Here is a 25786-nt window from a genome sequence, read left to right as displayed (position 1 = left end):
GGAGCCTGTGCTCCGCAATGGGAGAGGCCACAGCAAAGGGAGGCCCGCATACCACAAAAAAAAAAAAAAAAAAAAAAAGCATGTTATTGATGGAAAATGGACTTTCTGAAAAGTATGAAAGGTACTACAAAAGTTCATTTGCTCTGTGCACTCAAAAGCCCTATTGGCCTCCAGCATGTCACTTAACAGACCTAACAGTTACCAACTCCTCATTACCTTTGTAAAACAGACCAGCTGATGCCTACAGTACAAAATGTTTCTGGCTAATAGGTAACTGTTTAGTTCAGCTTCACACTTCTGCTCCCTTAAATTGAGCTGCATGCCTGGCATCCAGAAGTCACTTGCATTTCTTCCCCAAAACTACTGATATTTGTCCACTCCTCTTGTGGTAACCATGATATGGTTTTCAACTAAACAGTACGTAAGTCAATTAAAAGAAGGTTATAGTTCTGTGAAAATTAGGTTGGATGCTATGGCAAGATTCAATAAAAATGATGTCACTTTAAAAATGTGGCTGTCAAATTAGATCTGAGTTAGATAATATTAAAAGGAGGAAAAAATCTGCTAAAATCTATAATCCTGCACTAAATGGTTTCATAAATTGTCTAAATTATTGCTCCACTTTCAATAAATCAACACTGGACCTACTGCACAGACAGGATGGATTCCTACAAGAGACATGACACAGAACTTCAGTAAGCTGATCCATGCTCAAAAAAAAGCCTTGGCCCTACATCAAAATACTGGCAAGGAAACATGCATTATGGCAAAATATTTCTGTTGTATGTGCATTCTTATCACTCAGAACTTTAATAATTTTTAAAATTAACTTTCCAATAATTGACTTCAATCCACCAAATAAGGGGGTTCCCACCAGAAACACCTTGCCAACACTTACTAAAGTCTCTGTACAAAGGCCACCTCTTTCAGAAAACCCCAGGAGTATTAACTGCCTCTTCAAAATAGCCTCAACTGGTGCTAGACTGCTATTGGTTTGAACCTCAAACCACTTTTAAAAACCAAATTCGTTATGGATAATGAAAATTCTATTAACATTTTTTCTTTTGATCTTGATGCTCAAAAAGTAAAACTAAATGACCTCAGTAAATTACTGCAGAGATAGATCTTACAAAGATAACATATGAGAGAAATGGTAGTTGTCCAAAGGGATCCGTGAAAATTCAAGGTAAACAATTTAAGGAAAGACAGCATTTCTACCTTGGTGGAGGAGAAATAAGTCAACGTATTTGAAAACAAAGAGGAAAACATAAATATGAACCAATATTAACAAAAATCCAAGTATCACAAATGCTAGACTGGTTCTGAAAAGGAGAATGATATTTGCAACTCGATTTTAACATTAATGAAACATCAACTATGTAATCACCCAATGCCACGTTTTGTTATGTATAAAGGAATCATTCAGGGACTTCCCTGGTGGTCCAGTGGTAAAGAATCCGCCTTCCAATGCAGGGGACATGGGTTCCATCCCTGGTCTGGGAACTAAGATCCCACATGCTGCGGGGCAACTAAGCCCACGTGACACAGCACGCCACAACTACTGAGCTCGCACGCCTCAACTAGCGAGCCCGCATGCCACAAACTACAGAGCCCACGCACTCTGGAGTCCATGTGCCACAACTACAGAGCCCACGTGCCCTGGAGCCCACACGCCACAACCAGAGAAGAGAAAACCCGCATGCCACAACTAGAGAGAAACCTGAGCGTCGCAACTAGAGAGAAGCCCACGCACCACAACTAAGAGCCCACCCGCCACAACAAAAAGATCCCGCATGCCACAATTAAGACCCAATGCAGCCAAATAAATAAATAGATAAAAATTTTAAAAATAAAGGAATCATTCATGAAACCAGGAAGTACATATCAGTCTTCGTTCTTAAAGTAGTGTTAAATTAATGAAACAAGGAGGCTATTAGACTGAGACGGCTCTAATGCCTTGGTGGCCTCTGCAGGCAAAACCTAAGCCTGTAAATGCCTCAAGTTTATGAAATCGAAACCTAGGGACAGCCAATCACAAACAGCCAACTAGGCCTTAAGCTATAGGCAATCAAATAATTTCCTTTCTTTGCCACCACACCTTCTCTGTATAAAACTTTTCCCTGGCTCCTGTCAGCCAAGCACTCCTAACACTCCCTGCTTGGCACTGTCCAGTTCAAATTGATTTTTTCTCTCAAAAATTTTAACATGCCTCAGTTTATGTTTTAACAGCATCTTACAATTCAATTGTGAAAACCCAAATTAATACATGAAAACTCTGTGCCCGGACATAAGGGTAATATAGGTGTTCAATAAACTTACTGGTTTCATTAAGAGATAAACATTTCAAGATCCTAGTTAATACATCAAGACAACAGGGCAAGATTAACTGATTCAGATGCATGATTACCAAATGAACTATACAGATCACAGTGGCTATAAATGTTCAAAGAAAAGAGTGTTTGTTTTAGAGTGGGGAGGTTGTGTTTCACACAAGAAAGAGGATTTGAACTAGGTCTGGAAAAATGGGTGGGGTTACAGTTGACTGAGCAAAAGGGGTGGGCATATTCCAGCAAAACTGGACTAAAAACACTTGAGGATTACCATAAATAATGATGATAGTAATATTGTATAACTTGCAAAGTGCTCTTATGTTTACCACTTCATTGACTGGGTATCGCAACAATGCAGTGAATCAATTCACATCCCAGAGATTCATACACTTGAAATGCGATAGAAAAAGATATCTGGTCAAAACTCCACATTCTAAAAGAGAAGAAACCTGGGTACAGTTAGATTCCATAGGTTTTTTTAATGCAAAGCTAAGAAACTTGGATTTCAATCTGTAAACACTGGGAACTTACACAAGTCTTATTACACATTTTTTCTTTTTAAACAGGGACTTAACAATGAGAAAACTACTTGAGTTAGAATATTGGCAAACACAATTCAAGGAAAATGGAACATTCATCATCCATTTATTCATTCATTCCACAAATGTTTACTGAATAAGTACTCTATGCCAGGGGTCCCCAAGCCCCTGGTCCACGGCCTGTTAGGAACTGGGCCGCACAGCAGGAGGTGCGTGGCGGGCAAGCGAGCGAAGCCGCTCCCCATCGCTTGCATTACACATTACCACCTCAACCATCCCCCCCCATCTGAACCATCCCCCCATCGCTCACATTACCGCCTGAACCATCCCCCCACCCCACCTGTGGAAAAATTGTCTTCCACGAAACTGGTCCCTGGTGCCAAATAGGTTGTGGACCACTGCTCTACGCCAGTCACTATACCAGATGTTAGCAATACAGTAGTGAACAAAACAGACCGGGCCCTGCTCTCGTGGAGTTTGAAATCATAAAGAGAAGCAAAAAATTCCAGTAGAACAAAATATTTCACATAAAATCTGGTGGCCTACCGGGTTTTCAATTGTGATAAAATAATAACAACAGTTAAAATAAAAAGCACTTTTGTGCTAAGCACTGATCTAGCAGCTTTATTTACATTAATTTGTTTCATCCTCACAAGAACCCTTTACGGTCCTTTACTACCAGAAACTTCATTTTACCAATAAGGAGACGAAGAGCCAGTAAACGGCAGAACTGGATCAAACCCAGCCAGTCAAGCTCCAGAATCCCCATACTTAGCCATTATGCTATATCCTTAACAGATAAGCCACAGGGCTTAAAACCATGCTTTCGGAGCACATCCATACATTGGTACAATGCTAAGTATTTTTATATACGTTAACACATTTAATCCTAATACTTTTAAAAGATAAGAAAACAGATCCAGAGTCATTAGTACCTTGTCCTTGGTCACACAGCTAGGAAGTATCAAGGCCAGAATCAAACCAAGGTTTTTTTCAACCCCCAAAGGCATATTTTTACCTATGACATTATTTTACAAGACAATAGTTGTCTGTAAGCCTCACTGAATGCATCCTAAGTAGAAAAATAGAGTGGGAAAACCAAAACTGCAATGAACGGGTCTATCCATAAAATCTGTAAAAATAAATGAATTTAGCAAGCTTAAGACTAAATGGAGTGTTCAAATTGACAAACAATAAATGCTGGAGAGGGTGTGGAGAAAAGGGAACCCTCTTGCACTGTTGGTGGGAATGTAAATTGATACAGCCACTATGGAGAACAGTATGGAGGTTCCTTAAAAAACTACAAATAGAACTACCATACAACCCAGCAATCCCACTACTGGGCATATACCCTGAGAAAACCATAATTCAAAAAGAGTCATGTACCAAAATGTTCATTGCAGCACTGTTTACAATAGCCAGGACATGGAAGCAACCTAACTGTCCATCGACAGATGAAGGGATAAAGAAGATGTGGCACATATATACAACGGAGTATTTATTATTCAGCAATAAAACGAAACGAAATTGAGCTATTTGTAGCGAGGTGGATGGACCTAGAGTCTGTCATACAGAGTGAAGTAAGTCAGAAAGAGAAAAACAAATACCATGTGCTAACACATATATATGGAATCTAAAAAAAAAAAAAGGTTCTAATAAACCTAGGGGCAGGAGGGCAGGACATGAATAAAGATGCAGACGTAGAGAATGGACTTGAGGACACGGGGAGGGGGAAGGGTAAACTGGGATGAAGTGAGAGAGTGGCATGGACATATATACACTACCAAATGTAAAATAGATAGCTAGTGGGAAGCAGCTGCATAGCAAAGGGAGATCAGCTAGGTGCTTTGTGACCACCTAGAGGGGTGGGATAGGGAGGGTGGGAGGGAGGGAGATGCAAGAGGGAGGAGATATGGGGATATATGTATACATATAGCTGATTCACTTTGTTATAAAGCAGAAACTAACACACCATAGTAAAGCAATTATACTCCAATAAAGGTGTCAAATAAATAAATAAAGGAGTGTTCCATGTGCAGAGTGAAGAAGATGCATGTGTTAACACTACTCTGCAGTAAGTCCATGGATGTCCCATCACCAATCCTTTCCAGGGTCTTACCATTTTTACTAAGAACCCTTATTTCACTATCCAAGCCAACCAACTACAGAAAGCTAAATATATAGCAAACTCTGAGATGTTAATCACTTAGTCCACTAAAGTTTGTATATTTGCTAGTTCATCCATTAAAAAGTGTCCCCCTCAAATCTCCAGAGCCTAACTATAATTGCTAATTTTTCCTTCTTTACTAGAGATTATATGAAAAACCTGACTGTTAACAGCAGAATCATCCTTAGAGTGCAACGAATTGGGCCATTTACTCTAGCCTCAAACTTGGGAAGCCCCCTGTAGCTGTTACAGGAATCAGAAAGGTGGTCTTGCAAAGAATCAGCACCAGGGCAAAAAATTAAATTGGAAAAAAAAACCAGATCAGCACAGAATCTCCTCCTCTCAAAGCCTTTTTTCATTATGACTAAAACAGAGTAGCATTTGTCTTCCAACTTGCAATGTCTTGTGTACCAACCATTGAATTTTAAAGCTTATTTAACCACTTTCACAGCATAAAATATAAAACGGGAAAAAGTAAAACAGTAAGAAGCAGAGATGCGATTCAGGAGTGGGCTTAACATATCATTTAATAAAAGATGATTCATTCATTCAACAAATATTTATTCAGCACTTACTGAGGCTGGAAATACAGTCATTAGCATTCTTCTACATCCCAACATATCCTATTTTTACCCCAGCCAGAAGCTGGGCAGAACACCCTTCAGGGCCCCCACGTATAAAATGGAGCTAATAACGATTCTCCCAGAAATGTAATGGATTAAATGTGGCACACCAACCTTTAAAGTGCTCTGTGCTCAAATAAAATAACACAGTTTAAAGATTGAAAGGTTTCTGGAAGAGCATGGTTTAAAAAAAAAAAACAGCCTAGAAAGGTAAAGATATGTATAGTAAGCTAACGTTTATCCCTGGACAGGAAGCTGCCTTAAACATCTCTGTATCCCTCAAGGTATTTGGCATACTGCCCTTCATTTAACAAGGGTTCAGTAAATACATGTGATTATTTTTTTCTTTCCCTCTCTCTCAGGTATGTTGTACTGCAGTTATTTTAATAATCTGACAAAGGAGATAGAATGCACAAAAGGAACTAATATTTACTGCTGCCTATTACATACCAACTACTGTGTTGGGCACCTCATCTATGTTATTTCATTTAATTTTCACAGCCACCTTGTGAGGTATTAAACCACAAAACCAGGAGTGGATTTTCATTTTCCAAGAATTAGATCATAACAAATTCAAACTAAAAAAAAAAAATGAGCAATGGACCTTACATTTGGCAGCATTTGCTCATTTCATGTTAAAGGGAAAGAACAGAGTGAACCCTACAAGAGTATTTAAAAAAAAACTTCATTAACATGAAAAGAAAATGTACACAGAAAAATACAAATGACCAAAATAATAAATTTTGTAAATATTTAATCTTACAAGTAATTTTTTTTACAAGTAATTTTTAAAATCCAACAAAAAACAATATTGCAGACCAGAATGGCCAAAATAATAAACATTTTTAACTTGCAACCTTTCCTTCAGGTGAATCAGCAGTGTTCCCTCTACACCCTTCACAGGTATGGCACACTCCCATCAGTGTCACCTATCATCACCCCCGGTGATCCTCAAGGGGGGATATAAGACTAGTGTTCCAGGGACTTCCCTAGTGGTCCAGTGGGTAAGACTCCGCATTCCCAATGCAGGGGGACTGGGTTTGATCCCTGGTTGGTGAACTAGATCCCACATGCATGCCGCAACTAACAAGTCCACACACCGCAACTAAAAAAAAGATCCCACATGCAACTAAAAAAAAGATCCCGCATGCCACAACTAAGATCCAGCGCAGCCTAAATAAATAAATATTTTACAAAAAAAAAAAAAAAAAAAAAAAAAACTAGTGTCCTAAGAAAAGACTAGTGCCCTAAGAAAAGGATCAAAGATGTACACAAGGATTCACTTTAAAAAACATTCGGGAATTCCCTGGCGGTCCAGTGGTTAGGACGCTGCGCTTTCACTGCGGAGGGCGTGGGTTCAATCCCCTGGTCAGGGAACTAAGATCACAAGCCACGTGGTGTGGCCAAAAATTAAAATGAAAATTAAAAAAAAAAAAAAAGGACATTCTTTGCCATGATGTCTACAACAGAGAAAAATGAGAAACCACATGTAGTATAAGGCACTGAAGTTCTGCTTTAAAATGGCTAACCAGACACATGCGTTTACCTTTCCTCCCACACTAAAACCCCCTGAAATAGGCAAAAGAAATATAAAAATAAACCCAGAGCAGCCCTGAGAATATAGGAGGGCTCACAGCAGACAGATCTGTGAGGAATTCCAAGGAGCTATGAAGCAGGTTAAGATTAGGACTAAGAAAAGAAATAGCTTAATAGTAAACCACATAACTGAAGAGCTGTGAAACACCTCTACCTGTGCCCACTCCCTACCTTCTTTCAGTAGGACTGATGCCAGCATCTACCCAGTCCTGGCTCTCCAAAATGATAGTTCAGACAAGGAATACTCCTCAGTAACATTGAGGCCAGAGAAGTACGGAAAGATGTCAATTAACTGCAGCTTCCATGAGCAACAGGGAGTCCCACCAACCAGAGAGCTAGCAACCCACACAGTCTACAGTAGACGCTGCGTTCCACACAAAGGAGACAGCATAAGCAAAGATACCAAGTTTGAAACAATTTTGTGGAGAACTCTACATGCTGGCGAGCGCAGTGTTTGAGGCAAACAAGAAAAGGACGTGCGGCTGGAGAGGTAGGCAGGCAGAGAACATACCAAGGAGGGCCTGATGAGCCAGATGAAAGGAAATCAGACTTTCTCCTTTCTCCTTCTCTTGTCAGCAACAGAGCACCACCACAGGCTTTCAAGCAGATCAGTTTCATGATCAAAATCACGTTTTATATCATACTAGCAACTGTAGATAATATATCTGAGTTGGATAAGACCCAACTATCCACCTTAGGAGCCTCGGTGGATGGTGGAACCATTACCAGAGTTTTGTTGTTTTTTTTTTAATTAAGGAGGAAGAGCAAGTTTGAGGAAAGTATGCTGTACTTCATATTAGACATCCTGAGTATAAGGTTCCTGTAGAATAGTCAGGTGTAGCTTTCCGGCAGGTTATTAAGAATGAGTCTGAAGGCATATAGTGAAAAAACAGGAAAGAATTTAGAAATTTAGAAATACATCTGCATGTAAGTAGAACTGAAACTCTGGGTGTAATTGAGACAATGACCTAGGATAATACTTGGCCAAGAAGTCAAGCCCAGGTAACAGTAGTGTGTAAGGAGTAAGTGGATCGAGACAAGCCCACAGAGAATGCAGAGAAAAGAGTGTAAGAGAAGGACATGGAGAACAAGGATGCAAAGGAAACACACTGCTTCAAGGAGACAGTGACTAACAGTGTCAGGTGCAACAGAAATGTCAAGTAAAATTAGGACTGAATGAATGCACTAGACGCAACAAACAAGACGTTACGGGAGATCTCAGCAAAAACAGTTTAAATAATGTGAGACTGGGAAGTCAGAGATCGAGCTGAAGTGTGAGAAGTAGATGAGAAATGGATAGACTATGTATAGACCACACCCAGATGTTTAGAGAAGAAGGGGAAGAGAGGTTAGGTAGCTAAGAGAGGTGTGGACAACTGGTTCAGGGAAAGTTTTCTAGGACGAGAACCTTAGGAATAAGATAATGGGCAGAGAAAAATTTAAAAATCAAAAGGGAGACTAAGGATAGAGCAAGGTTACTGATCCTCAGCACCACTGACATTTTGAACCAGGTCATTCTTTGCTGTTGGGGGCTATGCTGTGCATTGTAAAGTGTTTAGCAGCATCCCTGGCCTCTACCCATTAGGTGCCAGTGGCACACATACCACCACCCCAGTTGTGACAACCAAAAACGTTTCCAGACATTGCCAAATGTCCCCTGGGGGGCAAAGTCACTCCCAGTTGAGAACCACTGGGATACAGGATGGGGAGAAAGAGGGGGCATAACTGATGAAAAAAGACTGCCAAAGCAGCGGCACCACAGCTGAAGGCACGGGGCAAGGAACTGGCCTCAAACAGCAGCAGAAGCACCTCATTCTCAGAGACAGGGGCAAGGGAAGCTCTGGGGAGACACGGAGTGATAAATTTACAGATGGTGCCAGAAACTGGAGAAAATCAGCCAGAAGGCCCTCGATATTCTCAACGGAGTGGAGACGAGGTTGTGTGCTGAGTATGCGTGGTGATGATTTAGTGGCAGGCTTGAGAACAGTGGCTAGGGTTTGCAACAATTAATGGGGACCAGTCCTGGCAGGTCACCCCAGAGAAGACCAACAGTTTGGAAACCACGTACTCCCTTCTTGCTCTGAGAATGTTAAAATGCATCTCCCCACAGAAATCACCTATGTACTGATTACAGTCCCAAAGAGCTCACAAGTCTATACGAATTTCAACGGCATCATGGAAAGACTAGACTCCTGAGGGGTACCTGGGAAGGTAACACATTTTTTTTTAATAACATAGTTCCTATCAGATAATAAGAACTGTGTTGAACATAAGTGACATGTAAATGAACTTTCAGTAAACTGTTCAAGTTAGAGGATGCCTGTTGTTGTAACTACTTCCTGGTTCTTAACTGGATGAACTACTTCCTGACCTACAGGAACAGTAAAATAGAAAGGAGTGGCTGCAAAGACAAGAGCTTATTAAATGAGATTCTTCACAGGACAAAGACCTGCTCACTCCTGCCCTCTAAACCAAGGGCTGCAAACTCAAATGATTATGAGACCAGGAAGCTGGAGATACCTCAAGTCTGTGCATGAGAAAGAAGCTGGAAGTGAACCACCAACATAAAGCTATGAAATACAAAGGGCTGCCCTTGGGTAAATAAGAACCAAAAAAAGCTACACACAGCAGCCCAGGGCTGTGTGTAGGAGTGAGCAAAGCAAAACGGAAAACCCAAGTCTTTGCTCTACCACAAATATGAAGTCCAAATTCACATCATTCTCCAGATATCAGAAACCCATCACCTGAGAACAGATCAAAAACTCTCCAGGAGGGCTTCCCTGGTGGCGCAGTGGTTGAGAGTCCGCCTGCCGATGCAGGGGATACGGGTTCGTGCCCCGGTCCGGGAGGATCCCACATGCCGCGGAGCGGCTGAGCCCGTGAGCCATGGCCGCTGAGCCTGCGCTTCCGGAGCCTGTGCTCCGCAACGGGAGAGGCCACAGCAGTGAGAGGCCCGCGCACCGCAAAAAAAAAAAACAAAAAAAACAAAAAAAACTCTCCAGGAGCAGTGAACTCAAAGGGTCCCATCAGAGACAAATGCAAAACTATCCAAAGGAGCATCCCACAAGCCAGGCACAGGCAAACAATTCCCAAATTGTCAAATGTTGAAAACCACACAAAAAAATAAGAAAAACTTGGAGGGAAGTCAAATGGAAGATTTCATTTCTCCAGAACTACAGCTAAGAAAATAATCCAAAGGAGACAAACATAACTATATTTTTAAATGTTCAAAGAAAAGAAAATGTCCTCATGAAAATTAAAAAGTAGACTTGAAAGAAAACCCAGAAATTTTTACATTTATAAATATAGTCAAATGTTTTCAGTGAAAATTTTCAATAAACAGATTAACCAATAGACTAGACACAGCTAAACAGAAATTAGTGAATTGTAAGGTAGATGTCAGGAAATCACCCAGAAGTAAAAACAGAAAATACTAAAGAAACTTTAAGCAACACAATGAAAAACTCCAACATATATCTCGATAAGGGTTCCGGAAATGGAAAACGGAGAAGCATTATTTTAAAAGATAATGGCTAAAATTTTTTCCCACAATTTAAGGCGTCATGAGTTTTCAGGCTGATGGTGTACACCAAGAAAAAGCAGGATAAATAAAAACAAATCCACATCTAGAGGTATCGCAAAGAAACTGCAAAAAGTCAAAAACAAGGAAAAAATCTTAAAGGTAGCCCAAAAGAAAAGATAATTACTTACCTACAAAGAAATTACACCTGAACTGACTAAAGGCTTCTCATTAACAAACAAAACTTGCCAAAAGACAAGAGAATAACATTTTCAATTGTCAACATAAATTCTGTACCCAGCTCAACAATCATTCAAGAGAAAAAGTGAAGTAAAGACACTTTCAGAAACACCAAGACCATGTTTACTAGTAATAGGCCTTTAGTGAAAGAACTACTTAAGAACATTCTTTATAAAGAAGAAAACGAAACCCAAAAGGAAGAAATGGGGTGAATAAAGAATGGTAAGCAAAGAAAATTGAAAACATGTTGATGAGTAAATATTCACTATTTTACAAACTTAAGGTGGTTTTAACAAGGCAAAACCAAAGCATAAATAACTAACATGGAAGAGGGGATGAGGGTTAAAAAGTAAGCCATTCTAAAATCTCTGTCTTATTTGGGAGGATAGGAATAATAATTAAGCTTTGACTTAGTTAAATGTGCAAGTTAAAATTTTAAGGGTAACCAAACTTCTGTCTTCCATCCTGGAATAAGAAAGCTAGAAGGAACAGAGCTGCCCACCCTTACAATAAAAAAGAGTTGTACTAATTTCAAATTCATGACTTTCTTGAAAGCCATCAGAGATGGCTTTCAACTGGCTCAAAATCTTCGGAGAGAAAGGGCCTGGAAGGAGAGAGGAGACAACCTTGTGCTCACCTAGGGTAGACTGCAAGTGGCCACTGACAAGAGGAGTTCAGCTAGAATAAAAAGCAAATTGATAGGGCTTCCCTCGTGGCGCAGTGGTTGAGAGTCCACCTGCCGATGCAGGGGACGCGGGTTCGTGCCCCGGTCCGGGAGGATCCCACATGCCGCGGAGCGGCTGGGCCCGTGAGCCATGGCCGCTGAGCCTGCGCGTCCGGAGCCTGTGCTCCGCAACGGGAGAGTCCACAGCAGCGAGAGGCCCGCATAACGCAAAAAAAAAAAAAAAAAAAAGCAAATTGATAAAAGCCCGATGTGGCTTGCTGAAGGAACAGTGTGAAACCAATGGAGGTCACAGAAATTGGGGAGACCCCAGCCTTCTGCAGGATCTTCCTTCACCAACGGCCACCAAGCACTCACAGAAAGAGCCCTGAGGAGTGCCCACTGTGATGCAGACTTGAGGGAAGGGAACTACAGCAGTGTCTCAGGAGCAAGATGTACACCCAGATCCTTCCCTCCCACCTCCACTAGGGAAGAAAAACCTTTATCTGTGAAAGAAAGGCCAATAAGTGCTTCTACCCTGAAAGCACTGGTGAAAACTCACTGCAGCCGGAGGAAGGGGTGGGCACCCTACTCTGGGAGAGGGGCAGGACTCCACACTGAGCCCACAACAATAGCTAGGGTAGGGGCATGACCTTGGGACATTGATGCAGGCCTAAGCCTGAGGTTTAATCAGAACAAAAGACCACACCCCACCGTCACTCCCCACCTCTAAGCTAACCTACTTCCAGTAACAAGTAAACAGCATAATACCACTGGCAGAGGGACAGGAGGAGATCAAGAGCATGTAAGGAGACCCTAAGTCACCGTCCTGAAGGAAGACCCAACACAATAAAATAAACCACCTCCCACCCTAATCAGAGAATTTGAAGCCTGAGGTATACTGAGAGTAACCACAGCAACAATCAAACTTAAAACCAGCCCAACTCCAAGCTAGATTAACTCAAATTCCTGAACCAAAGGCCTAGCACAGGTAAAGATGTGCCCATTTACAGACATAAAAATTATGCACCTCAGCTCTTTCCCGGCTAGAACCATGGAGGGTGCAAGAGAGAATTAAAAAAAGGTTCCTGCTGTGCCAGAAACCCTTAAGAAAAAGCAAAAGAATTTCGCAGAGCTTAAGATCAAGAGCCTGAGAAAGAAGTTTGCCCAGAAGATGCTTTGAAAGGCAAGGAGGAAGCTTATCTATGAAAAAGTTAAGCACTATCACAAGGAATACAGGCAAATGTACAGAACTGAGATTTGAATAGTGAGGATGACAAGAAAAGCCAGCAACTTCTGTGTACCCGCAGAGCCCAGATTGGCATTTGTCATCAGGATCAGAGATATCAGTGGCGTGAGCCCAAAGGTCCAAAAGGTGTTGCAGCTTCTCCACCTCCGTCAGATCTTCAGTGGCACCCACGTGAAGCTCAACAGGCTTCAATTAACATGCTGAGAATTGTGGAACCATGTATTGCATGGGGGTATCCAAACCTGAAGTCAGTAAATGAATTGATCTACAAGCATGGTTATGGCAAAATCAACAAGTGAATTGCCCTGACAGATAACGTGTTGACTGCTCTATCTCTTTGTAAATACGGCATTATCTGCATGGAGGACCTGATTCACGACATCTATACTGTTGGAAAACGTTTCAAAGAAGCAAACAACTTCCCGTGGCCCTTCAAACTGTCTTCTCCATGAGGTGGAACGAACAAAAAGACCACCCGTTAGAATGTAGAGATGCTGGCAACAGGGAAGACCAGATCAACAGGCTTATTCGAAGAATAAACTAAGGTATCTACCATGATTATTTTTGTAATCTGGTCAGTTTTTAAACAATGACTGCTTTCAAAGTGAAAAAAATTTTTTGCACCTCAGTTTCTACTGTTCTACAAAATAAGTCAGTGTTACAATTAAAAAAAAAAATCACAAGGCATAACAAAAAGCAGAGAAAAAACAACACTCAGAAAAGACAAAGAACATGTCAGAACTAGACACAGAATCAGACGTTGGAAATATCTAGAATCAAAGTTAAAATACTATGAGGAACATGATTCGGGCTCTAACCCAAAAGGGGAACATGAAAAATCAGATTGGTAACTCAGCAGAGAGATGGAAACTAGAAGAAAGAATACAATGAAAGTGCTAAAAATTAAAAATACAGTTAAGAAAAATGAAGAATGCCTTCAATGGGCTCTTTAGTAGACTCAACTCAGCCAGGGAAAGAATCAGTGAACTTGAAGATGTCAGTAGAAATTACCCCGACCGAAAACACTGAGAAAAAAGAGTGAAAAAAACAGGACAAAACAAAACAGGACATTCAAGAGGTGTGGGACAATATCAAAGGTTCTAACATGCTGGTAACTGGAATCACAGAAATAGAAGAGAGAATGGGACAAAAGAAATATCTGAAGAGATAATGGCTGAAAATATTCCAAAGTTAATATAAGACATCTAGCACAAATTCCAGATGATCAGAGAATAGGAAGATTAAAAAAAAAAAAAAAACAAACAAAAATGATTATCACCGCTGAGCACCAACACCACTTGAGACTGAATTCCATAAGCTCTGCCCCCACCAAACACCTCTGTCAACATGATCACCAGGTCATCAGTTCAACTACACATGATGGCCACCTCACAATGCTCACTTCTATACACAAGTCTCACTCTGTGTAAATGACTGGTCAAACCTAGGTCACAAGCCTGTATCCTAGCTGTAAAAGAGACTGGGGATGAGTCTTCTGGGAAAGTGGGACCTATAATATGAGAAATTACCAAAATGTAGAGAGGATACTTAAAAGTCTACTACAGCATCTAAAAATAAAATAATTTTTTTAAAAGCCCTCCATCTAACTAACCAACTGTTAGTGTACGGTAGATTCTTTGCTGAAATCATTGCATCCTAGACAGCCTTTCTGTAAGACACATATTTTACCTCAATGTGGTAACACATTTAAAACTAGCTTCCCAATCTGAGGAACCTAAGCAGTGATGGGGGTTGGGGGTGAAGCCACATAATAAATAAGCAAACATCTTCACAGAATGTTGGTTTTGCTTAATGTTAAGTAAGGTACAATGCAGATATATACAAACACACATATGCGCACACACACACAAGAGCTTATTATGGAACAGAACTCAGCACTTCTAAGAATTCATGCAACAAATCATGAAAAAATTCAAAGAAATATCATTCTTATATTTGTAAACTTTGGCTTCCCCTTCGTCTACCATACTGAAAATGTTGACAGAAGTTTGACGAGTCTCACAGAGGGAGCCATTAGCACCTAGTTATACATCAACACGAATCCAATTATAACACAACTATGTCCGAGACAGTGACTAGACCTATAGGACAAGCACATCTATAGGACGAGCAGAGAAGAAGATCCACTAGACAGGTAACTGACAGAGAAGAGAAACCACTAAACAAGGAAGAAGGCACTGACAGGAGGAGATGGGGGGGCAGGAAAAAAGGCACCTTTCATAAGAGAAATATTTACTGAGCATTTCCTCTGTGCCAGGCAATGCACTAGATGCTCAGGCGACAACAGGCAATACTCCATGCCTCCAAGGAGCTTACAGTAGAAAACTGATACCATCTGCTTATCCATTTTACCAAAGGCCCACCCCTATTTAAACTCCTGGCTTTAGTATTTCCTATGTATACTCTCAAGTAAAAGTGAAAATGAACAGAAAAAAGCCAAATGGCCATAAAGAAAGAAAACCAAGGTCCTGGGATGTCTCTGAGGTCAAAGCATCAAAGCAAGGCATGCAATATATAAATCCACGTCATTTCTTGCTATTCACCCAGCTTTATATGCTCTTAGATCCATGTGTTTGAATACACCTTCTACCAGAAAACCCCTTCCCTCCACCTGACATTCTGGGCCTCCTTTAAGACTCTTCACAAATACTCAGGAATCAATACTTTTCCCAGTCCCCTTAGGTCTGCGTTAAGTGCACCTCTTCTGGCCTACAGTACCAGCACCCTGTGTTTCCATCTAAATGTGCATATCATCCTGTTCTTTAGTCACTGCTTTTGGCCTCTTCTGCTGGAATACAAACTCCATAAAAGGGCACAACACCACAGCTTGGCTTTGTATCTCCACCACCTACCATCACAGTGACACCAAGATACCCAAATCATCACCTCATCATAAAGTTAGTCAAAAAAAGACAAGTATGGCCTTCCTTTACCAGCCTTGCAGAGGGACAAGACTGGAAAGCACAACTCCAAATCAAGGGCAGTCACTGTGGATGGTAGAGAAACCACTAGCACAAAAACATCAAACTCTAAAATGAGGCAACTCTTTAGAAATAAATGTCCTGGGCTGGATAGGAAGTGAAAATAGTAATGATACAAAACCACTGTAAATTCTTCAAGTTACCAGCACAAGGAAAAAAAAAAATCAACAAGGAAAGAATAAAGAGCAGGTATAAAATGGTTCAGAAAAGCCTCAGAACTCAAGGCCAAAGTGAGCTAAGCTAGAGACTGCATCAAAATGTAGATTTCAAAGGAAATATTTGAAGAAGGAGGTGATGCTGTGGTTATTCTTTGTATACATGGAGGGGAAGTGCACAATGGCATTCTATACTGACACAAACTAACCACTTTACACCAAGGAAGCCCTGAATGAATGCTTGCTCAGTCATCAAAGCAAGAAAAACTTAGCGTGGTTGAAGATTTCCAAAAATTAACTGAGCATGTAGGGATACATACTGTAGAAGGAGAAAGAAACAAATCAGGATATATAAAATAAAACCTGTGGAGCACTTTTATATACATAAGCTCACTTGAAATTAAGAAGCTCAACAAAGACTAGTTTAATATAAAAGATGGTAAAACCACAGAATGTGAACCCGATTTGAAAATGGTACTCCTGCTAAAGATTAGTGATTCTAAACATTATTAACAAAATTCTCTAAAAACACTGTAGGTGCTCAAATGAGATTTCATAAAATATGAAACAGCATAAATGCTGAAAAATATTAAAGTAGACATAAGACATTGTATTTGGGGAAAGAAAAGAATAAAGCAAATTTAATATTGATATTTAATGAAATGTTTCATTAAAACCTTGAGCAGATTAAAGATGTCTGGGGGAAAAAGAAACCAGTGAAGAGTTTTAAGTTTAAATATGGAAGAGAGCTAAAACTGTTAGAAAAAAATTTTAACAGTTATAAATAGAAATGACATTCCTATATAAGGTTAACAGACTGGTGAAGGATAAAAGAAAAGGAGTCTTTAGAAAACTGAAGGTAATTTCTATAAAAACAATGAAAAGAGTATCACAAATGACAATCAAGCAAGAAGGCAGTTGCAAAATTTTTAATGAGATGAGGAAAGAATATTTTACCTTGCAGGGATTATGACCTTTTTGGTAAATCATCAAGTGTCCATTGAGCTAAAACTCTTGTTTTTTGCGGCATTTCATTTCATGTCACATTTCTGCTTAAAACAGTCAATAGCTTCCCAGGAGACTTAGGACAAGTTCAAAAACCCAGCAGATGGCCTACTAAGCCTTTTCAAGACCTGGCCCCTGCCTACTTCTGCGTCATCACCTGCTTCTCTACTTTCCAGCCATTTCGGATTTCTTTCAGTTCTTTAAAAGGTTCGGTTTTTCAAAAGCCTCTATTTCTCTCATCTTGCCTGAGGGCATTTGCACTTTCTGCCACGAAAACTTATTTCCCCAACTAAACCATGCCCTTCTCATCTTTCAGGTCCCACTTAATGTTACCTCCTCAGCGTGCCGTTCCTACCTGCTCCCCACGTGGCAGATCCCCCTACCCTGTTAGTGCCTGGTACTTCTCCTCTGCCTCCATTTCAAGCCTACAAAGTCTTTGAGGGCCTACTTCCCTTTGATGTATCACTCTATCCAGCCTCTGTCACAGTTTGGTACACCATAGACACTCAATAAGTATTTGCTAAATGAAGGACAGATTCTCAGGATATAGGACAGGTTACTTTAGAAAGAAATAACAAATTATGAAACACCAATTTGCACAAAATTAGTCTTTGTTCTACCTCAACTATTTTCAATTACTAACAATTAAAATAAAACTTTTTCTTTTCGTTTGCAATGCTAATCTTAAATTCTAGTAGTAATATTACCAGTAATAATTACTAGCGATTAAAGTTAAAACATCCACCACTGGCTCACAAACCAGGGTGGAGTTTGTGGATAAATTCTAGGATGTGTCACATCTGAACCAGCTTTCGTAATCTCTGAAAGATTCTATTCATCAGGAAACTAGTTTCTACTACTCTTGGCCAATATCGGGGTAACTGGGCAAATCCAAGTCAGTAAGTTGTTCTTCAACTGTTACTTATCACCATTTTTTATCTGCCACATCTTCCTCGCGTGTGTGTGTGTGCGCGCGCGTGCTTAATCTGATTATTATAATATGATCTTACACTGCCAAGAACCTAATCTTTAGGCATAGTACCAAATCTAAAACTGAGATCTAAAACTGCAACTCACCTAAAATAATTTAAAGCAGTCGTAAAAACAAACAAAAACCATAATGTATTCATCCATATGTTTTGTTAACTAACTTCCAGAAACCAAAGTTGTTACTTTCGAAATCACTATTTCCCTCTAAATCAAAGTCAGAAAGCTCTTCATATGTTGCTATTTGATATTAGGCCTTTCTCTTAACAAAGAATACAAAGTAACAACAGAATCACACAGCCATAGCAATTAAACAGGTTTGTTTTTAAAGTAAAATTATTTCAAGCCAGTTATGATTGAATTCACAGTAAACTATTATTATCAGAGCAGTGCTGTGTCCTTTCTGTTTATTATTAAAAATCCAGACACAGGGGCTTCCCTGGTCGTGCAGTGGTTAAGAATCTGCCTGCCGACGCAGAGGACAGGGGTTCAAGCCCTGGTCTAGGAAGATCCCACATGCCGCGGAGCAACTAAACCTTTGCGCCACAACTACTGAGCCTGTGCTCTAGAGCTCGCGAGCCACAACTACTGAGCCCACGTGCCACAACTACTGAAGCCCGCACGTTTAGAGCCTGTGCCCCGCAACAAGAGAAGCCACCGCAATAAGAAGCCCGCACACCACAACGAAGAGTAGCCCCCGCTCGCATCAACTAGAGAAAGCCCACACGCAGCAAGGAAAACCCAACACAGCCAAAAATAAATAAATAAATAAATTTATTTTTTTAAAAAATCCAGGCACAACCTACCACACAAGGAGGTACTGATTTACCTGCCTGGCACTTGTGTCACTTTCCATAGAGAAATGTTCATCTAAAAGCAATGAAAGTTTATTTCCAAAACACTTTACTTCCAACCAAACAACTGCATTCCTCTATTATGTGTACCCAAAAAATAACATCCCCAAGCTATCCTATCAGCAGTGTCCATCTACACATGCAGAACAGGGAGCAAAGAGAGCACCTGGGAACCAAACGGATGGAATTCATCCCATCCTGTACAACTCGTTCCCAAGGGAGCTTTAACTACCCTGCCTACCCTTCAGGGTAACTAAAAAAAACGATGCAGGCAGGGAAAAGCAGCTACAGTACCTTGCAGGTTAAACTATTTCTAAATCTCCCAACAATCCAGTCTGAAGTACTGCAAAAAGTAGACAATGCGTTTGCATACCTGAATTTAATGAAGTCTACTCTCTGGCATGCACGGTAGGCATGGATCTCTCAAGGGGGATTAGAGCTCAAACAATAAAATGCACAATGTTATTGGCTTAAAATCAAGAAAACCAATTATTTTGCCCTTGGTCTTAAATCCTAAAGGAATTTTTTTCTTGCCCAATAATTATATTACTTTTACCTTGATTTCTTATTTCTGCTTTTCCAACATATCACTAAGAGCACTGAATTTTATTTGCTGGTTTAAAAAAGATCAAAACAGAATCAAATCAAAACCACAAAGACAAGGTAATGGATGGCACTTGCAGTACTGTCGTTTATATTGTGCTACATATTATGTTTAGGCAAAAACTTTTGAATATACAAAAAGTACTAAGAAATTGTAATACATGTAAGAAGGTATTTTTAAAAGACATATCTTTTAAGATCTACATGATTTTGTTTATCAGTGTCTAATGATAAAAGGATCTAGGTGGAAGCAAGTAAATAAGGTTAAAAAAATGCGTGTTGGCAGGAGAGATCTTTTTGGGGTGACGGAAATGTTCTCAAATTGGATTGTAGTGATGGTTACACAACTCCATAAATCTACAAAAAAAAAAAAATCATTGAATGGTAAGGTTAAAACATGAATTTTATGGTATGTAAAGTACACCTCAATAAAACTGTTAAAAATGCATATTCAAAACCCATACTTGGTAAAGAAATCCACAGCACTTGTGTATAGGTCCCATCTTGGTAGAACAACTGTCCTGCTTTGGCCGAGGTGATTTCCAGCCCTGAGGTTCTACAATATTCATCACTCCTTTCTAACTTTAATAACTGGCAAAAGTGATTCTCATCAATTACAGAATAAGATGTTAAGTCCTCTTCCTCCCTAACATGGACCTCTGGGGGTTCCTTTGGGCTAAGCAACTGTAGCTCTCTTAAGGATGGGTCTTGTTTAAACACACACACACCCATAAGAGGCTATAAGTAACAGAAAATTCTACTTGCAAGTAGAAAAATTTTGTCAAACTGCAACTCGTACACAGTGTTAAGCAACATCAATAACATCTCTGTAGACTTCACCTCCAAATTTTATTTCACTGAAGTCATTACAATTACAGAAGAGATACCCATCTGCAGATTGTAATGGCTGCCATTTTACTTCAAGAGTGCATCTAAACCACAAAATTGAATTCAAGGAATATCTTCACAGCCTTTATTAGTGTAGCAAATTTAATCAAAGTCAGTCAAAAGTTAAAATGGAACATGAAGAAACATGAAATACCAAGTGGTTAATTAGAAACAGCTACCTCATTTGAGTATAAATAATTATGTACAGCCTTCATTTATGAAGAAACAGAACTAATGACCCTCTTAGAGAAGTCTGAACTTGCAGTTGTCCTATCCATCAGTGCTGATGGATCTGAGTCCAGCCTCCCATGTGACTAAAGGTCAGGCAGCCTTGCCAATGTAGCCTATGAACTCCAGGAGGCATATTTATACCTCCAGTAACCACCCCAGGAGTGATGTACAGTAGGAGCTCAAAACATGTTTGGGAAATCAGATTTCTAAAGAGAAGCAGAAAGCATAGTTTTGAAGAGCACATGTTCAAGTCATACCGGTTTCAATGGAAGTTTTGCCTCAGCTACTGACTAGCTAGGTAATCTGGGTAAAATATTTTCTCTCCCTCAGCCCATTTGGTCAAGTGTACACAGGAAATAAGAAAAACATCTACCTCATAGGAATGTTGTGAGAACACACATACACACATATATTCATGCAAATAAATTATTTGCCATAGTACCTGGTATTCAGTAAGGCTCAATAAGTAGAATATTAGAATTTAATTATTATAGAGAAAACTGCCCAAAAGAGACCACACCCAAAACTTGACCCTAATTAGAACTATCTCAAACACAAATGTTTCTTAATTCAAAATGATGACAATCAATTCCAAAGACTCGAATGGGTTAAGTCCTTTTAACCTAATAAATAATTTTCTGTTAATTTCCAATTCTGAATTGTCTAAATGTTATCAGGCTCTTTAGGTGGAAGGTCCTCACTCACAGCTTTCATTTCCCACTGACAGAATTGTACGCAAGTTCATATCACACAGTATTCAGAAGTAACTGTACACGGCTTCCCTGGTGGCGCAGTGGTTGAGAGCTCGCCTGCCGATGCAGAGGACGTGGGTTCGTGCCCCGGTCCGGGAAGATCCCACGTGCCGCGGAGCGGCTGGGCCCGTGAGCCGTGGCCGCTGCGCCTGCGCGTCCGGAGCCTGTGCTCCGCAACGGGAGAGGCCACAACAGTGAGAGGCCCGCGTACCGCAAAAAAAAGAAAAAACAAAAACAAAAAAAGAAGAAGTAACTGTACAAACATGAATGAGAAATGAGGCCAGATCTTTGAATAATCCAGTCTTCCAAGCACTGCTCTATATAAAGGAAACATTCTAGAAACTATCAAGAATTTAAATCCAAACACTAAAGTAAGTGATGCATCACCAACAAAAGAGTTCTAATGTTGAATTTAAGATAGAAAGTAAATTGGAAAACTCTCCCAAACAGAAAGTTTAAATATAGTCTTTCAATTACATTATTTTCTCAAGTTGAAATATGTGACCCAACTGACTTCATCATCAGATGATAAAGAACCTTTGAGGTTCGATCTCTGTCTCTATCAAGAAATTCAATGTTGCCAAAAATTAAAACTGTAGAAACTAAAATTATCAAATTCTGAGTAAACAGTCTTTTCTACTTAAAAAGTGACTTAATACTTCAAATTCTGCTATTCTTTTACCAAAATTAAGCGTTACCTAAAGGATTCCCCTCACATTTTGGATCTAAGTATGTGGATTCGTTTGTTCTTAAATGTCTTCTGTTATTACTTGACATCAATTTATTAATGAAAAAGTCATATCCCCACACTAACAGCCAAAAATGAAGTACTATGTTAACATACCCTCTAACGTGTATTAGAAATAAAGGAGATAACCACCAAAGTTATCAAAATAAAAAGGGCTTCCCTAGTGGCGCAGTGGTTGAGAATCTGCCTGCCAAGGCAGGGGACACGGGTTCGAGCCCTGATCTGGGAAGATCCCACATGCCGCAGAGCAACTAGGCCCGTGAGCCACAACTACTGAGCTTGCGCGTCTGGAGCCTGTGCTCCGCAACAAGAGAGGCCGCGACAGTGAGAGGCCCGCGCACCGCGATGAAGAGTGGTCCCCGCTTGCCACAACTAGAGGAAGCCCTCGCACAAAAACGAAGACCCAACACAGCCAAAAATAAATAAATAAATTTACTTTAAAAAAAGGTGAACTTTTAACAGACACACTGAAGAAGGCTTCTTTTCTCTGCTCACCTCCTTACAAATTCCACAGCCATATTCTCAGATATACTGGAATTTTCTACCATAAATTAAATTGAAACATAAATCATAATGAAAGGTTGAATTTCTGCAACAGAAGCCACTGTCATTTCCAACAATGCAACTATTGTTTAAAGCGTTTCTCACAGATTCTTAGACACAGTGGTGAAGCAAGGCTGGGGGGTGGGTGCGGGCGGCGGCGGTGGGAAGGCATACTTGACAAAATGTCTCCACCTCTGTATTTCGTTTTGTAACAATACCGCACCTTCAAAGCAGAAATACCAAGTAAAATCTGGTTGTTATTAAATGAGGCTGCCTTAACTCCATGCAGCACATTTGGAACAGAATACATCTGATTCGCAATCAGTCAACCTTCTACTACTCATCTATGCGAGATGGCCCTGCAATTTCCCTCAATGGGAGCCCTTTCTTTTAAAACCCCAGGGAATACTGTCGATGCCACACTCTGATTTAAATGACTCCAAGAAAATTACAATGAAAATAATGGCACATTTAGCCCAGGGGACTTGCATAAGTAGAAAATAAAAAACCTGAGATAAAGGGGTAAAAAATTCCGACCACAAGCCCCTAAATCATGAAAAAATTATAAATCTGAGCAGAAAAAAAAAAAAAGGAATCCCCTCTGGAGAAAGAATGTTTATTTCTAATTTTTTAAAAATATTTATTTATTTGGCTGCGCCGGGTCTTAGTTGTGGTTCGGGGGATCTTTCGTTGCAGTATGTGGGCTCTAGTTCCCTGACCAGGGATCGAACCCGGGCCGCCTGCACTGGGAGCGCAGAGTCTTACCCACTGGACCGCCAGGGAAGTCCCTCTAATTATTTTTTTGATATACCAAATTTTGTTTTTAAAAAAATTAGGCTCAGAAAACTTGCTAAATAAGCAAAATTAGAATACTAAACTGTTTTCTATATATACATATATATCAAATTAATCCTTGCATTGATTAGGTTAAAAGGCAAGATAATTCAAAGGGATTTGACAATTGAAGACGCTCCAACCCCTCTGAAATAGTAGATTATTTAACACTCTTGTAATGATTAACTTTATTTTTAGCATGCCTCTTTTGGAGCTCTATTATTTAATACAGCCAAACTGAATTTTTTTATCCTAATTAGGTTTCCTTGTACTTGTGAAATGCTCAGCATACACTGTGCTGGCAGCTTTAGTTCTTCTACAGCTTCTCTCTTCTGGCTCCGTCCCCCACTCGCCCACCCCCCACCCTTAGAAAAAAGATTTCCTTCCCAAATGTTCTCTTCTCAGCATTTGTCAACAGAAACACCCACTGGTGGTGTCAAACTGGTAATACTGCTGCAGGCTTCCTTACTCCCGTTCCAGTGTCAACGCCAAAAATGCTCAAACCTAAAATAGTACTCTTAATAAAGAAATTAAAAGGATTGCTAAGGTACTCAACTATCATGTTGTCAAAAAGAGGCACACCTTTTTAAAAAATGTATTATTAATGACCGTAACTGGGTTGTTAAATATAAGATTATATTACCCCCCCTTCAACTCTTCACATTTTATGAATAAAATATTTTAAAACACTTAAAGAAATTAAAAACAAATTTACATCTAAATGTCATTCACAAATAATTCCGAATAGCCTCGGTAAAGATGCCTTCTTTTGTAACCCTACAGCGAGAAAGGAACAAACTGGAAATGTTCCAGCAGATGTTACCTAAAGCGATAATTCTATTCTATACATATTTATGTCTCCTGTTTCGGTCAAATGCTCCCGGACAAATTAATTTGTGTAATCCTTTACATTAACTACATAAACCATTACATCCAAAAAAACCTAATTCAGATGCACGGAAAGAAATTATTCCGTGTCTGCAATACTTTCTAAAATCAGCTTAAATTTCAGTCAATTAAAATAGATTGTGTTAACAGAACACTGATCTGCAACTACTTAAATATCACAGCATCCGTCTAATCTCACTGTGGAGATACTAAGGTCAGGCTTTCCTTTTTCAGGCATCTGTGCTTTTAACACTCAAGTGAAGCGAAAAACAAAACCCTCAAGGAAGATCTGCCTTTACACTGAAATATGTTCAGGTTATTTTTTCCCCCAACGTGGGCACAGAACGTGTCAATGCGAGCAGAACCTGTTCGTTCTGGGAAATGGTTCCAAACCCCAGGATTTAATTTCTATGAGGGTCCAAAGGGTACGAAGGTCTGGGAAGGGTCCAATTTCTGCTTCTCCCCACTATGCTAGTCTTGAACTTCATAACGACACCTGAAACTTGTTCGGGGGAAGCTGGAGGAACCGCGGGGCAGGCGGCGGGTCGCTCGCCCACCCTCGCAGGCGACCAAGGTCAGCAGGGCCGGGCCGCAGCTCGCAGTCCCCGGCGGGTCCCGGACTCCCACGGAACTCGGGCGGGGGGCTCCGGCGCGCAGGCTCCTCCTCAGCGCCGGCGGGAAGGGGCTTCCCTCGCCGCAAGCCCTGGGGAGCTCGGGCCGCGGGGGCGGCTGGGCGGGGATGCAGCAGACCCGCCGCTGAGGGGAGCCCCACGGGGCGGCCTCGACCCGCCGCCCCTCCTTACACCCTCCCGTCTCTCTACACCCCAAAATACATCCCCAGGTCCTCGCCGGGGAAGCCCCTCCAGCGGCGCAATGGGGCGCTGAGGAGGAGCCACTCCAGACTGGGGTGCCCTCGCCGCGTCGCCCCATTCTGGGGGGACCCGCGCCACCTCCCCGTCTCACGTCTGCCCGGGGGGACCGGGTGGGTCCCCTCTCTCAGGAGAAGCTGGGTGGGCGCGGGGCCGAATGAGGACAAGTAGGCTTGGCGGGCGGGTGGCGGCGCGTCTACTCACCCCGCCGAGATCCCCACCTCCAGCCAGGGTCCCACAGCTCCCGAGGCCGCCGTCGCCGCTTTACCTTCCCCAGCGGCGGCGACAACTAATCGAAACCTTCGACCCCGCCCTCTCTCTCAGGCGAACGCGCAGCCTAAGTTGCTAACTGCCCCGCCCCAACCCTCCCGTTTGCACCAATGGGAAAGCTCCTCAGGCTCCGCCAGGTCCCGCCTTTGCCCCGCCCACTTCTGATAGGAACAAATAAGGAGAGAGTGCTCGTCCTCGAGCTCGGGCTCGCGCGCCCCGCCCGCGCCGCTCG

General features: G+C 41.0%; 1 protein-coding gene and 1 pseudogene across 2 annotated transcripts in view; one reads left to right on the top strand and one right to left on the bottom strand.

Annotated features, from left to right (window-relative positions):
- The window catches only part of CDKL5 (cyclin dependent kinase like 5), a 182853-nt gene extending 157325 nt beyond the window's left edge, over positions 1-25528 (bottom strand). Inside the window, exon 1 of one of the 2 annotated variants that reach the window (XM_055081670.1) lies at positions 25489-25528. The gene's annotated coding sequence lies outside the window, so the exon portion shown is untranslated. The remainder of the gene's footprint in view (positions 1-25488) is intronic. The other variant, XM_024115266.3, reaches the window with a different exon arrangement.
- On the top strand, positions 12731-13469 carry LOC102992026 (60S ribosomal protein L7-like; annotated as a pseudogene).
- Positions 25529-25786: the final 258 nt, after the last annotated feature.

This window comes from Physeter macrocephalus, chromosome 21 (assembly GCF_002837175.3).
Source record: "Physeter macrocephalus isolate SW-GA chromosome 21, ASM283717v5, whole genome shotgun sequence".
In the NCBI taxonomy this organism is placed as follows: Eukaryota; Metazoa; Chordata; class Mammalia; order Artiodactyla; family Physeteridae; genus Physeter; species Physeter macrocephalus.
The sequence above is the reverse complement of the archived record's forward strand: the minus strand, read 5'-3'. Positions and strand labels throughout refer to the sequence as shown.